The sequence below is a fragment of the Mixophyes fleayi genome, chromosome 5 (genome assembly GCF_038048845.1).
Source record: "Mixophyes fleayi isolate aMixFle1 chromosome 5, aMixFle1.hap1, whole genome shotgun sequence".
Lineage (NCBI taxonomy): Eukaryota > Metazoa > Chordata > Amphibia > Anura > Limnodynastidae > Mixophyes > Mixophyes fleayi.
The window spans coordinates 170702746-170719619 of record NC_134406.1 but is presented as its reverse complement, the minus strand read 5'-3'; the positions used below and the strand labels follow the sequence as shown (position 1 = coordinate 170719619).

The following is a 16874-nucleotide window of genomic DNA, read 5'->3' as shown; positions in this document are numbered from 1 at the left end:
TCAATGATATTGACATACTTACCTGAAATTATACACACGTTATAAAGTGCTAGTGACATTTTCTTTTGATTTCTCAGATTATATATTCATTGCGCCTTGGAAACCCTTCTGGTTTTGATTGTATCTTAGTTAAATCATAGCTTCATAACTTAGTTATTCTTTCTGATGAAATATGAGTATTTTTAAAGAACTCTTGTTTTAAAGAACTTTTGTAAAAGACACTACAATGTTTTATCTAGTTTACAAAGGTCCACAACATTACATATGTATAAAATGAGGGAACAGTACTTGAAAAGGGATCTACAGCTCTATCCACCACATACTAAACTCTGCTAGGACACATTTTACAAACTCTTCTGTTAATCTACTCCTGTGATGATGCTGTTTGATATATTATTAAAACTATGTTAAACGATGAGAAAGGAGAAAATTGGCATTAGCGCTGTAACACATAATCGAACGTTTAAATATATAAATATGCCGATAATGTTTTAATTTCAGACAGTATATTTTTAGTCATTATTACAAATATGATTTTGCTATACAACAATAAGTGATTTTTGTCACTGAGATGTAATTAAAGATCTGTTTATTTCCTGAAGTTAATATGACATAATTATACTAAATATAGCTACTGTGTTTTTCCAAACATAAGAGTAATAATGCAGTACTCTTGGGTATGTGCATGAAAAAGATTACTAAAATTGCAATTGAGAGCAATATATATTATAAATAGATATTATGGTTACATGTAAAAAAAAAATGACTGTTCATTTTCATATTGATTTTAAAGCTTTAAAGTATCAAACACTCTGCAAACATATTACATTCCATTTCAACATAAAGCATTTGCTTTTTCTATAGAAAGGACAGTGTCCTCTCATTAAAGAAGTTTAGATCTGCTGATATGAACATGTTTTGTTTTGGATTTATAAAATCATGTTTACATTCACCAAATATAATAAAAAAAATAACGTTAGCAATACACTAATCTTTTACCATTTTATGGGACAGTTTATTATGTTTTGCTCTATTCTGTTAAAGGATATCAATAATGTTTAGCTGTACAATGACATAGCTTATAAGACACAAGCTTGTAAAGAAGGTGAATAATCATCATCATTACCATTTATTTATATAGCGCCACTGATTCTGCAGCGCTGTACAGAGAACTCATTCACATCAGTCCCTGCCCCATTGGAGCTTACAATCTAAATCCCCTAATATAGAGACACACACACACAGACCGAGAGAGAGTAAGGGCAATTTTAATAGCAGTCAATTAACCTACCAGTATGTTTTTAGGAGCGTGGGAGGAAACCAGAGCACCTGGAGGAAACCCACGCAAAGGTGAATGGTACCAATATAAGTGGAGAGGGAGGAGTGAGACAGATTAAAAGTTACTGTCCTGATGCAGGGTTGCTGTAAAATGGGAGTTTCACACAAAATAAGCTATGCTAACAGGCATACGCCCCACTTGCATTAGACCTAAGATATTGGTGCTTCACCTGTTGTCCTAATCAAATTTGCCTATTACCTCACCTTGAATGACATAGCTCAGAACAATACTTGAAATAATGTGCAATTTACAATGACTGAGCAGTCAAAAGACAGTCAGACAGGAACTACAGCCATGACTTCTAAAATATGAATAGGTGAATGACAGTACATATCTAAGCTAATTATGAGAGTAATGGCACCAGACATTGAATGGCATAAAAAAGCAAACATACAAGGTAGAGGGTAGAGCTATGATCAGTGATATCAACATTTATATGAATAATATGGATAAAGATTGAGCACCAGGATTATGTAGGAGACATTAGCTTTGGGAGTAAGGGCAATGAATGACAGTAAGGCAATCATGAAAGACTGCAAACCAGCAGTGTAAAAGCTATTGTGTAATTTTACTTGCCTACTTCTGTAATTGTACCTAGTTTTAAGGGGAAGTGCATTCATTTGTGGACCAAGATGACAAGCATCTGTGTTGGTGCAAAAGTTTGCACTGTACACCTGGGGGAGTTGGAGGGTTCAGGGGCGTTCCTTCCTCTTAATGAATTGGGCTTATAAATTATTTTTCACAATCAAAACATGAGACTCTGTTTAGTGGGTCAAGATTATTTAAATGAGATAAGGCACATTTAGGAGAGAGGGTGTGCGTTAGAGGATCTTCATTAACTCATGCTTGTTTAATTTACACTTCTCTGCTCCTCCAAGCACATGGCACAGAAAAACCACATGACACTTGTCTTTTTTTATAATAAAAAAAACAGGTCTCCGGAATGGACGACTTCACTCTCACAAATTACATATTAATAGAGCAATGACTACTTCCAGCACAAGAGCTATACTCACATACTCAGATAAGACAAAACAGTATTTGATAATGTCAATTGCTCTCTCGACCACTAATTACATCACACCAGGATACAGGACCTCCTAATCAGCCATTATTGCCAAGGTCTACAGCTAAGTTACTAAATTTAAACATTTTATTATTAAACTCTACTTTACTAAGAAGCTACCATAGCTAAGTTACTAAACTCTAAACTGTTTTACTATTATACTCTATCATACTAAGAAGACTATACTACAATTTTAAGAAGTGCCAGGTTTTGTTTGTGTCTCATACTATAATTTAAATGGTATGTGTTTGCTCCTTCCAGTTACACTATTGTGAAAAAGCTCATTTCAAGCTGTACTTCAACCAATGTATTAAAATACTTCAAAACTGACACATGTAATAAAGGGAGTCCGGATGTCTCCTCACTATCATGATTAATTGGAGATATCCATGGGGGTAAACTGAGCATTATGTTAGGAGACAGAGAAACTTTAAAAAAAAGAGGATGTCATAAAGTGGTAGTGTGTTGGACATTAAAGCAGTGGTTAAAGTGGAAATTTAGAAGTGGTGTTATGGACAGTGTAAGGGAATGGAATTTGGAATTTGATAGTTTTACAATCAAAGCCGTAGAAGACTTGGTAATATGGCATACCAACGTATGCTGGTCCACTTCGACCACTGCTTTAAAGTGTCATCTTACTCTTTTTCACCATGTACATTTTCAGGTGGACCCGCAATTGTGCAAAGCTAGGTGCAGATCAATTTTCTGGGGACACTGCCAAGGATCAGGAAATGGGTGTGCACCTTGAAATGTACTTGATTATAGTGTTTAGAGTTCTTCATTTATTTTATAATATACATTTTTTTTGTATGTGTTCTGATGTGACATTATATTGTACATATGCTTGTGTATATAATGCTGTTCTGTTCTGTCTGTTAACATATGGCAAGTACCATTTAGGCAGCGAACTTACACCCAGATTCAAATCAAAACATATCTTGAGATCCGTTGGATTTGAATACACCTGAGACTACACCCAAGTTCTGTGCTCTTTTTTTAAACCTCAACTTTTTTTCTTTTTAATAATTTTGCTACATAAACAAAGTTTTTAGTAAGTTCTGTGCTCTTTTTTTAAACCACAACTTTTTTTTTTTTTTTTAATAATTTTGCTACATAAAGTTTTTAGTTTAAAATAACTCAAAACAAAATGCATTGAAGAGTTTCTCCCTTGTGAATTAGCACAAATGTTTCATCTAATAAATTAATATTGTAATTTCTGCAAATGTAAAAAAAAATATTGGGAAACTTTTAGCAGTTCCATTAAAATAATTTTAATGCTGCACTCATAAATGTCACATTATTGAACATAGCAGACAATAATACTGCCTTTGTTATATAGCTCAAATGATTCAGTCAAGATCTGATGTAGCACTATCCCTTACGCCAGCACAAAAAATTTAGATGTTATAACTTGCAAGTGTCACGTGAAGATAAGCAATCAGATCAGCTATATAACAGTATTCATATTATATGTTATTATTATTATTATTATAATATTAAAATAGTAGTTTCTTACTTGTCTGTATTCAAACTTCATATATGTGCTCATGGCCAATCAAAGAAGACGACTCAACAATCACATTTAGCCAGACAACCACCTTCCTGGCCACATGCACTGAAAGAATATATGCTTCCGAGGGGCTAATAGAGGAGTAGCCTTGCTGAACCTCAGGAGCCTGTAGCTAGAGTATTTTCCATACACCCAAAAATATCCTATCCACAGTCACACATGGACCATTTCGTTTTCCCCACAAAACACATAGTTAAAAAATAACAATAAAATTGTATAGAAACAAGGTCTCGGTGACCATGGCAGTCCTACTGTTTATACAGAATGTCAAGGCTCTTGCAAACTCTTGATGTGATGGGCAGCACCAATACTGTTAAGTCAAACAGTGTCACTAACTGCTTCTGGTTCACTCACCCTTCATAGCAATGCATATGTTTCTTAATTGAAACTGCTGTTGTAAGTAGAAGCTACATGGTCTTAATGTGAAACTTCCGTGGCTTCACTGCATTAAATCCCAGTGGTTACATTGTAGAGTAATCCTGCAATTTAAATATATGAAATAGCTGTGCTTAAACTTTATTAGCAGGGTGTTTTCATCACTGCTAAAGTGGAGAGAGCACTAACAACCACCAAGAGAAGTTAAGGTAAGGGAAATACAGGGAAGCGGTAAAGGAGACTAGCACAGGGCTGTATTTTGTGGATAGGGTTCTGCTGAGGAGAGGGCTGTAACGTGCTATGGTGAGCAGAGTCCTGTGGTAGGTACAGTATTGTAGTGGTGGGCAGAAGACTGTAATGCTTGAACTGTGCGGCAACAGGCATGAGACTCTGGTTGGAATGCAAATGTTGATCTGGGCACAGGGCTGTATGGGGAGTCGTAAAACAGTTTAGTTGGGCACAGAGCTGTGGGCATGGGAATAACTGTGGTGGCAATAAGGCTCTTATGCAGGACTGTTATACTGAGCATACCGCTGTATGTGCTATACCACACACACATACTGACATTGGATTTGGTAAGCGACAGCTGAAATCGGTATGTGAAAGTCTCAGACTCTGCTATCACTGGCTTTAAACACTCCATTTGTGTTCTACAGTAACATCTGAATGATTGTACAAGTGTATCATACTTAGCATAGAATGCATGATAAAAGGGTTGGGTGTAAAACGGCTGGGTCTAGGACAGTGAAGAGAGAGATGTGGCAGAATCCTGTTTGGCTGGAGAAGTAGTTCATTCATCACTGGGCTAGGAGTTTGTTCCAGTCTGGCTGGATATGAGTGTTTTGGAATGGAGAGGCAGCGAGGTACAGCTGGATAGAACAAACGTGAAGCTGCAGATGGTCCTGGCTGAGGATTACAAGTCCTGCTGGACCAAGGATTGGAAAACAGCAGTGGTTGGGATAGTGAAAGCACTGAGAAGACAGGACCAGTGTTTGTAATAGGCTTAGCTTGTCAAGGTAAATCTGTCTAAATTGGGGAGACTTCTGGGCTGAGCCTCTTCTAGCTGTTTTGAATCTAGAAATATTCATCTCAGGACTTGTGAATCAGAGTAAGGCTATAAAGGTCTGTTTACAATTGTGGATTGCAAAAGACCCGGTGACATTCTCTTTTTTGGATTTGCAAGAATGTGCACTCTGTCTGTGTATTTATCTTTTCTGTCTGTATGTCAGTTATCAGTACTGGTGGAAAGAAATACATACATATTTTTATTCACCTAAATGTGAGCTCTGAATGCCACCGCTACCTTCCTAACCTACCCTTTTGGGATATTACAACTGGAAGGTTTAAGGTGTTATACAATTTTTTTCTAATTATATCTTATCATTATATTATTATTTTTCAACGTCTGCATGATATCAGTCTCTTGAACCTGAAGCCTCATCTGGAAATACATTATTATAGATGGGCATATTCAGTATCATGAATATCTATTGAGAGATCTTTAGAGAGCACATCAAGATTTCAATAACTACTCAAGGAGAAATATCCTGCAGCTGGGAGACATCCCAAAGGAAAATCATGTGTACTCAATGCTTCATGTAAACACATTGATTTTTGAAGCTATATTGTCAAATTCTTTTGCCTGACTTCAAGGTTAGTGACAATTTGGTGAAAAGATAATAAAATATGGCCTATTGTTAAATTAAATTCTGAATAAATTAAAAATTGCCAAAAAGGGTGATAAACACATTTTTTTTTCTTTTTTGGGAGAGACAAGATAACAAGAACTTAGAAAGCTCTGAGTGCTGCAGTGTTATGTTATTTTTGTTTGTTGTAATCGTTTGACACTGACAATACCATACTGTATGACCACTAAATGGCTATAAATCGTACTGCACTCAGTCTCTCTAAAAAGATGCAGTATGAGGTGTAGTATACGGTTGTAGTTTTACTCTACTTCTTTCACTGTACTTAAAAGGCAATATTAAAAACAAAAAACTTGCCATTGTCACCGATACCTTGTTTCTATATAAAGTGGAAATGTGAAGTATCCCATAACCAGGGCTTCTTTTGTGTTGGAATCCATGGAGTGGTCTTCTGATACTTTTTGATGGCAGCCCCAAAAATTACATTCCCACTCTACACCTTTCCCACAGGAGCACAAATATCATAGTGCAATTCAGAGAAAAGAGACATAATACAAAATCTCTATTCTTGCTGACATCCTATGCTGTGAGTACAGCCTAGGAAGACTGATGGCACCAGTCCGGTGGTGGTGTAGAATGGCAAAAACAATTGCTTTAGGAGGAAAGGGAAGGTGAAGGAAAATTTGCATAGGAGAGAGAGAATGGAGAGCAATAAAATGCATGTGGGAAGAGGGAGAGTGGGAAATTAAATAACGAGAGGTGAGATGATATCACTCATTACTACCGTCTCATGCAGCCAGTACTTTGTCCCAACTCACAGTTGGGAGGTATGTTCCCCATCATGTTGCTCTACAAAGCAGAGAAACAGGGGTGAGCAGAACTTAGTAAACAGTGGGGTGTTCAGCATTACAAAGGACAATGGAGGTTACGAACGCAATTTAAGTATTAATTATAAACACTCAAGGCTGTGTCTGCCAATCTATGGCCTTGCGCCACATACTAATTCTCCTTGTGATGTTTACAGGCGTTACATTTCTTTTTTATGTATAAAATAAGCGATGCTCATAACAATCAATCATCAATTATTTTCAATGTGTAATTTAGACGATGAAAGAAAATGTCAAATTGATTTCTACGTGCTTTTTCTATGTCAGAATATAAACCACCGTGTAACACAATTTTGGACCCACTGGATCCTAAAAGAATCAGGAGGATAGAAGTCATATCCGGGAAATTTTCAAGTTCCATGTCAAGTGTGCGACTCCTTTGTGTCACAAATGCACATGCACGTATCAGACATATGCTGAAGTTGCTATTCTGCATTGGCCAGTGAGCGCTCTTGGTAGGTCCCTACTAAACAGATATCACAGCCCAATAACAGGGATACTGCCTGATAGTGATAAACTCCACAGAGCAACTGCAGACAAAGATCCTATCTGACCCAGAAGTCATTAACAAAAGGAGGAAGACAGAAACCTGACAAGCTTGATCTTGAAGAACATAGATAGGTCACAACATGTATACTCATTGTGACAGGAGGTAAGAGGACTCAATTTAGCTAACATCAAAATAATTTCATAAATTATTAATTTAAATGATTTTACTAATGTTCGTATACAGTATGTCTGTTCTTCTCCTTAGTGTTTATAATACATAAATAATGTATTAGAGGTTGATATATAAATTATTTACTTATACATGATAAACATGTATCATTCAGTAGAACATATGTATAGTAAAGCAATTATATAGCATAATTGTGTATTAAAATATACTATACTTTGCTGCATTAGCTACTCAAAAGGCGTAGCACTGTAATCCAACTTTTAGAATGCTCCCACATTCATAGCAGCCAATAGTGCCACTGATTAAGATGCTGCTAGCTATTACATTGTACTGTATATTCTGTCTCCTGCAAGGAATGTAATATGAAAGGGTGCATCAAAGTCAGATTTCATAGCAAAAGTAAAAGCTTTCAAATATTAAAATAGCAAACTCTACCATGTTTTAATGTATAATTGTGTTATACAAAAGTTTACTGCATGCTTAATTACTTTTACAAGTGTAGGTGTTATTGTCTTTCCTAACCATATTAATGTTCACATTTACACAATATGGCGGTTAAACTGAGAATAACTTTTGAACTACTTAATCTATATACATTCATGATTATATATATTACATAATAGGGCTTTACTTTGGTAGCAAAGTGAGTACTATATATATTTAGTGTTGTTAAATATTTTCTATACTGTGAAATATGGTGGTGCTACATAAATAGACAATAATAAATAAATATATACTAGTGCAGGTTTTCCCAAATTCAATCCTCATGGCCTCCTAACAGTGCAGTTTTTCCAGGTGACTAGTACAATAATTAGTACAACCTGTGTGTCACACGCCCGGCAATCGGGCTGCACGGTCGATCCCCGGGCGCTTACCTGGTCCCACCGCCAGCCTCCTCCGCCCTGGCAGCCGCCATCTTCGTTTCAGGTCTGCGCATGCGCAGACCTGATCTATTTATCCCTTCTCCTCCCATCCTATTGGATAAGGCATTTTGGCTCCAAAGTTTGGTGCCTGTTCTTCTTGTTACCTCCTAGGCGCTAGACGTGGCTCCATTTGCTCCTGCTGTGTTTTCTTCCTTCTGGAGAATTGCATCTTATTGTTAAACTGTTGTCCGCAGATTTGACACTCTACAGAGTACTTCGCCGCCAATCCAGTGGTAACCTGTTGTCCGCAGAGCTGACTCTCTCCAGAATATCTAACAATCATTCAAGTGGTTACCTGGAGCCGACACTCCACAGTGTACTTGCCGCCATTCCAGTGGTAACCTGTTGTCCGCAGAGCTGACACTCTCCAGAATATCTAACCATCATTCCAGTGGTAACCTGCTGACTTCTACTATTCTTCTCCTCGTGTTGTCTGCCATTGCTGACAACAGACAAGGCTTAACCTGGTACAATTAGTAGGGGCAGCGACCTGCGGGGTAGACGCAGCCAAGACCAAATTGTCTTGCGGTGGTCCCTGGTGAAAACCGTCTCCCCATTAGACTCCGTGCCTTACTTGAGTAGTGCAAATCTAGGCAAACCGAAGTATCCATTTCTGAACCGTGATACTGTGGATCTATTACCATGTATCAGTCAGTAATGAATACTACTGTGCTCCAGCAAGGAGATTTGGAAAACATTCACTGTTAGGGATCTAAAAGGACTGAGTTTGGGAAACCCTGCACTAGGGCAAAATGCAGCAATATGTAGTAGCCCCAAATTTATGTTTGAGGAGATACCAAATATGTGTTGTTGGGGTCTATTTATGGGGACCCTTCGGTTTCTTCAGTTGAAACTTTTCAATCCTTATCTCCTTGATAAGGATTGAAAAGTAACGGCAATGTATTAAAAAAACATCTCAGGGACAGCAGTGACGATAACCTGCTGTCCGTGAGAAGTGACTCACCAGTGTATCGCAGTCTTTTCTCATTGTTGAAAACTGCGGCGATCTTTTTTTTTTTTTCTAGTGCGCATGCGCCGACCGAAAACTTGGTGCATGCGCACTAACATCCTGGACGGCAAAAGGTACGTCATGTGACAGGGTGGGATCACATGATCCCTCCACAAATGCGCTGTCCAGCTCTGCTCTTCAGAGCAGTGCTGACAGCTGCGAAATATTTAAATTATGTTAATGTACGCCAGCTTCAGATGGCGTACATTAACATGTAAAAAGGAAAAATATTTCACTGGCCACACTTTGATACATAGCGTTACTGAGTACTCCCCATACACTGTTATGGCAAGTGCTCAGAAAAACGCTAATAGATGCAAAGCAGCAGATATCTGAGATATCTGCTGCGAAGTTACAATAATACATAAAGATTTACCGGTAAAGCTCCGAAAACAACAGTTTTCGGGGATTTACAAGAGGGGATAACTTTCATAATCAAGCCCCTAAGTGTGAAGATTAAAAGCAAATATGTTATACTTTAGATTCGGTGGTTGAAAAACAAGGTTCATTGTGGTATTGCATCCTGAGTATCACTTTTTTAAGTGGCAAAATGCAAAATTTAACAGTGTTGCACAGAATGAGAAGTCCAGAATCATTTAAATGTGTGTCCCCTATTGTTACATCACTTTAATAGTGATAGCTACAAGTACCAGTAGATCTGGTTTGGTCTACCTTCTACCCATTTAAACTCCTCCTCAACAGCTGTATTTTCCTAGACGTTTCAGTTTTCAGAGGCTGTCACTGACTGCTGTAGCAATGTATATATATTGTAGGAAGTAAGCAAGGTATTTATTTCAACAGATCTGTGCATTCTTATTTGTGAAAAGGAGATTGAGCACGTAAAAAAAGCAATGAATGTTATAAACAATTACATATACCTTTTCACAAACTACATTACATTTATCCTTGTTTCCTCAATTTAATGTCCTCGAATATTGTTAATGGCCTGTTTTCATTAAACTAGCTTAAATTCATCTTCCCTCAGCAAGCAGGAGGGCATGACCTGCTCCTCCTCTCTTCTACTAACATCTCATGTCTAATACGTGACAGCTGTGATCTCTTTTTAAAGACACATTCTGTGTTTTCTCTTCAGCACATTATCCTGCTCTGATACCCCATGGGAGAAAAGCATCTGACTATTTAGAACGCAAGATACTAGTTAATCATAGATCTAAAATCCCCACAAATAATGTGATTTTAGTAGCATTCTTCTCAGAGGTTTCTCCTCTAGGACATCAACTTGCACAAAGATGTTGCAGGAGCAAGCTGTGGTAATGATAGAAAGAATGACTATCATCATCTGTTCTGGATCCATTTTTGTAACAGTACCTTTAACAGAGAAAACATAAAACAGCAAATAGACAAATTACAGAATCTGTTAGATGGCTTACTATGCTTATAAGAATATAAACAGTAACCTGCTATTTAGGCTAAAAATAGTACTGAACACTGTAAGTTGCTATCTTCTCCACACAAAGGACTTGACATCTGAGGTTAAGTCTCCATGCCTGTCTGGTAGCAGGCAGGCATGGGTGTCAAGACGTGGTTCTCCAAGTGCCAGTATGCCCTGGCTTCCATGGGTATGCTGGTGCTTGTAGCTCTACAAGCATCAACATGTCCAGACTTTTTAGGGCAGCCTGGCCTGGCTGGGACCTGTAGTTCCACAAACAATATTGGGATACGTTTGTTTTTTTAAAACTTTATTCGCCGTAATTACCCTATACCCACCGACAAGGGGTGTAGCAAGATCCCTAGTGCTTTCAGCACTGGGCTGGTTATTCCTAGTGGAGGGGGCTGCTTGCTTTTTTTTTTGTGGACCCCGCTCCCTAGGGAATCCAGCCCAGCGCTGAACAGCCTGGAGTTGGTTTGTCATTATGGCACAGGGACCACTACCACGTGTCCCCCTGCTACCACTATGGCTGGTTTGCCTACTACAGGTTACGTGAAAATTGGGGGGGACCCCCACACAAATTTTTCCCCAATTTTCGCGCAAACAGCAGTAGAGCTTGGACAGGGGAGACGACACATTTTTTTTGTGTTTTTTTTAACATTCATCTATTTTTAAACTTTTGACAGCCACCAGGACCTGCGACTGTATAGGCAGGACAGTGTAACAGTGATGTGTTTGCTAATCTCGCAGCAGCGTGTTGTATCTGTCGATTTTTAATTGAAACTCGGTCAGGTTAGCAAGACTTGTATAGCTAGAGTGTGGAAAAATCGTGACAACGATTTGCTGCAAGTTGGAAACCAGCGATTTTTACAATAACTCATCTCCTGCGATTTTACATCACATCTCAGATTAATACATTGGCGACTTTCAACTCACCCGAGAAAATCGCAGATTTTCAAAGTTGCAGCTAGATACATTTACCCTCTGAAGTCAAAATAAATTGTGTCTGAAATGCTGAATCACCAGCTGTGCTAAAAGAGAATGCAGATAGTACCACCCAGGGGCAGGCTGGGCTGGGGGGCATATGCCCCCCCGGCCGGTCCCATAGTGGGCTACCTTGGGCTGGGTCACCTGCATTTTTTTTCCTTTAAAATAGGCTGCTGAATAGAATCTTGCCCCCCGGGCCAAAGTTTGCCAGCCCTCCCCTGGTACACCTGCCTATATAGGCAATAGCTGAAAAGCACATACAGCTCAAAATGTAGCACAACACCATTAACAAGAAGCATAATATTACATTTATGTGTACACAATATAAACATATTTAATCAAAAATTCTAAAAGTATGTGTACAGGTTACAATTAGCAAATGACTGTTTTTTCAGATGTTTTTTCCAGGGCTTTGCTGGTTTTTTAATTAAGAACTGGCAAATCAAATTATTTTGCTAAATTAGCAGTCGATGAGGGGGGAGGGGACAATCCCCTTCTGGTTTTCAGACAGGACTGTATGAGAAATTAAGAAGCCCAGAGAAAAATGGCTGCATGTAGCAAGGGATAAGGCACATTAGTAAAAGCTTTTCTGTAGCTCTGTGGTAGCGAAGCTTTAAAAGATATACATTTTTCCCCAGTGAAACTGACTCATCACAAATATGAGAAAAAGGGACATTGCACTGAGAAAGCACAGAACCGAGAAATTGTATAGATGCTGATTTATTAGTACAATAAAATGCAGTCCCAAAGACGAAATAGTAACACATACATGAAAATCAGTCTGAATATTAAAGTATCTAATGCCTCTGGTTATTGAGTGGTTAAATAAAACAAAAAAATAATAGTAATCTTATTACTCTACAGATAAAAGTAAGAAATAAATTGTATAAACAACTAATACTTTATTGTGTAAAGATGGCATTGGAAGATATCTCCCCTATTGTCAGGAAAAAGAAATATCAAAATATGTAAGACAAGTTTTAAATTAAGCATGGAAATGAAGCATGGTTTAGTACAGTATCTGGGATAAATAAAGAGATATATATTCTAAACTAACACAAAGAGGATATGTGCATATGAATAGCTGCGTTTACAAAATAAAGTGCAGTATGCAAATGTTTTCATGCCTGATTATGCAATTTTCAGGTCATGTTAATCAATACATTGAATTATCCTCAATTGTACATATCTTGAAAACATAATAATTGTCATATACAATTCAGGTGAATTAGAAGCCCTGATTCATGATGAAATAGAAAGCTAATCCTAAAGAATGAATCTGGTGCCTATATAGTATATCATTCATGCTTTGTGCTGTCACCGTAACAACAGATAGTGGATGCAGTCTACCCACAACTGCTGTTTGTCATGCAAGTTACTCTGCAGGCTTTGTCTGCATTGCAGTCTCTAGTGCTGCAATAGGTACTGTAAGCTGAGAGCTTACATTTTTGTGATAGTTACTGCGATAAAAACAATCTATGTATCATAATCTATGTAAACATAAAATAGGACCTATCATCTGTCACATAAAAGTATATGTGAAAGGACACTATATAATAACTATCACAAAAACTTTTTTTCTCATATACATATCTTTACAGGACAGTATGGCAATGCAGTCACAGGACACATTGCTGAACAGATATAGAAAATTCACACTGGTATAGTGATTGGGGAGCGCCAATCTTACCCCTAGGCATTGTTCTGCAGGGGAGCACATTCCGGCAGGCAAGATGCAACCTACAAGCTGTCCTGCTCCGCTCAATGTCTGTTTGAGCATTCACAACAGTTTGTCCCTACCAACTATTGACAACTTATACACATACATAAAGCAGGTCCTTAACTACCATAGTTTTACTCTAAATAGACAATGGGGCTCATTTAGAGTTGGACAAACAACTTTTTTTGTATAAGATACACATTTCCGTATAGCATATACCCACAAAAATACGTATGCATATGTCCATATACAGATTTATGTCTATACACATTACTTAATTGGCATTTCCATTTGGACTACTGGAATTTTAGAGGAAAACAACAGATGTAAATATGTTTGTATATAATTACATTTCATATGTAAAATGCGACTTTCATATTTGTTAATAACAGACATTTAATGGTATAAGTATACATATTTTTATACCTGACATATGTTTGGCACAAATACTACTCTTTTTGAGGTGGACACATCTTGAAAACATACACACATAAGTTTGCTTCTTCCCTACATGAAGTTGTCCAACTTCAGATGAGTTAGAATTAAACAGTAAGCGAATTTTATTACTGTATATGCAACATATTTATATTGAATGATCCTCACAGACCTTTGTGACCTTATTCCTTAAAAATAATTGAATATTTAGGGGGGTATTCAATTGTCGGCGGGATTGCCGAAAATCCCGCGGTCCGCGCACGATTACCGATATTACGGTAATCGTGCGTGGAAAAACATGTAATACGGTAATTTACTCGCTGGATTTCAGCTCGCAGCTCCCTGAGCCGCGAGCTGAAATCCAGCTACAAATTACCGTATTACATGTATTAGTTTTTCCGCGGCGGGATTTTCGCCGACAATTGAATATGCCCCTTAAATTCTATCAGTGAATAAAATAAAAATATATCTATACATACATATACCAGACCACTCTGACCACTGTATATATATCCCTGCAAACACAATTGTACAATATCGATTGGTTATTTAAGTGCATTCAGTTCAAAGCACTTTTCCAGCCACAATGCCTTAGCAAACTGACACAGGGCTAGATTTACTAAGCTGCGGGTTTGAAAAAGTGGGGATGTTGCCTATAGCAACCAATCAGATTCTAGCTTTCATTTATTAAGTACCTTCTACAAAATGACAGCTAGAATCTGATTGGTTGCTATAGGCAACATCCCCACTTTTTCAAACCAGCAGCTTAGTAAATCTAGCCCACAGACTAGTCTTGCTGTTTTACCTTTCAAAAACAAGAAGATCATGCTAACAGGAAAAGCAGAGCAGGAATGTTTTTTTTAAGGACGATATAAAAATATTGTGTGAAAAAGCCATTGATATAAAACCATGCGTAAAAAAGTTGGAAAACATTTAGATCAATGGAGAATAAAGCTTGATGGAATATAACTAATTTGACAAATTATGTAAAAATGCATAGAATCAGAGTCTAAAAATTAAAAAGACACCAGCTTTTCAGCATTTAATATATAAATGTATTACATCCCATAATCAAATTTTAACATGTTCCTAAAGTCTATTGAAACTAATAGAGTATTTAAGCAAAAAAAAAACAAAAGAAAAACAAAAAAGAACAGCAAAATCTGGAAGTCAATCTGCTGAATAGATAGTGACACTGTACACTCTACAGATATCTGCCTACGATGCTGGTGGTGGGTGCATACACACTTCCACATTTGCCCGATATCGTTTCATCATTGATCATTATATTTAGGAAGTTTAGAAAACCAAATCAACATATGCAATGTGCTTTGGTAGCATAAAACATGATAGTGGGAGCATACACACTAATGCAATATCTGACCAAACGGTTGTTTATCTTGTGATCTGCATGATAACTGCATAAGCGTGTACCCAACTTTAGACCCTGATAGCTAACATTGTTTAAAATAAGTGAAATGTAGTTAATTTGTTTCATACAGACCTATATAGAAAACTTTTTTTTACACTTATTGTAGTTGTAAAAAAATCTGTTTTCTCCACTACTTAAGAATCTAAGCTCGCTGGGACAGCGCCAGTAAAAAGTGAATGTCCTGGCCAGGTGTATCTCCTGCAGAAATAACTTCTGCCTACCAGAATAATCACTGCAAAAGCTATCTCTGTTCTGTACCTTGCATGGCAATATTTTGCTCCAATAGACGCCTAAAGACAGAACAGTAGAACATGCAAGGGGACAGGCGTGAAGACAGATGCATAAAAAAAAATCTATACAGATAGAATTACAATAACATATGAGCCAGCCTTTTATACAAATTGGCGCTTTAGCAATATCAGTACGTGGACAGATGAATACACAGCTGCCTTCAGCAGAATGGTGAGACCAGTACAAATGTCTTTGAGTACAGATCACCACTTGCTGTTGTGGGCATGATGTGGGATGAATTACTGTGCGGTCAAGACTCTGGAATAGTGAAAGGCCTGTAATATGGGAACTGTTGTTTGGCTGTGTTCAGCACCATGGACAGAAGCAGAAATGTACATGCGCCCTTCGGTTACACGGATCTGCGCTCAGTACCCCACACATGCTGTGACACACAGAAACATAGCAGACAGTTGGATTTTAAACTCATTAGTTTTAGGTTACATATCTGATACAGTGATGAAGCAATCCTGTATTAGTACAACATATTGACATGATGTTTGCCACAGTGGTCGTAGCACCAAAGGGTTAACAAGGAAAAACACTTGGGTTAAGTTTGTCTTTTTCTTTCAGCAGTGTGACAGATGGTTGTGTGGAAGGGACAGGGAGATGGGTTGAATCATCCTGTAGCAACACAGAGAGGCAGCTGTCAAAAAAGAAAGAAATTAAGAGATATTGCAGTCATCAGGATACCTTACAATATAGACAGTGCAGTCATTAGGACACTGGAAGAGAGAGTGCAGGATATTTATTTGTTCAGAAGCTGGCTGCATGGAACAGGTGGTATACAATATATCAAATACCTAGAGTGATGGCTGAATTTACTCTTTAGCTGGTTGTTGCTGGCACAAAGACATCATGGAAATACTCTCAAATTACAACCTCACAATCCATGTTTTAAAAGAATATCTACATGTGGCCAGCATGGACAACAGCGTCAGAGTACTGACTGGCCTGCTCATCCTGTCTACTCTCTTGGGAAATATGCTGGTGTGCCTGGTAGCTGAGCTCAGACACATCAGGTCCAAGGTAACCAACTTCTTTGTCATCTTCTTGGCTATATTAGACTTTGTGGCTCTGCTGTGAAGACATGGAAGCGGGTCACTGTGTGGCCGGGTATAGGCTGTT

At 37.8% G+C, this 16874-nt stretch overlaps 1 protein-coding gene across 2 annotated transcripts in view; it reads right to left on the bottom strand.

Moving 5' to 3' along the window:
• Nucleotides 1-16874, bottom strand: part of FARS2 (phenylalanyl-tRNA synthetase 2, mitochondrial) — a 347780-nt gene that overhangs the window by 46567 nt on the left and 284339 nt on the right. The gene's annotated exons all lie outside the window — the stretch shown is intronic.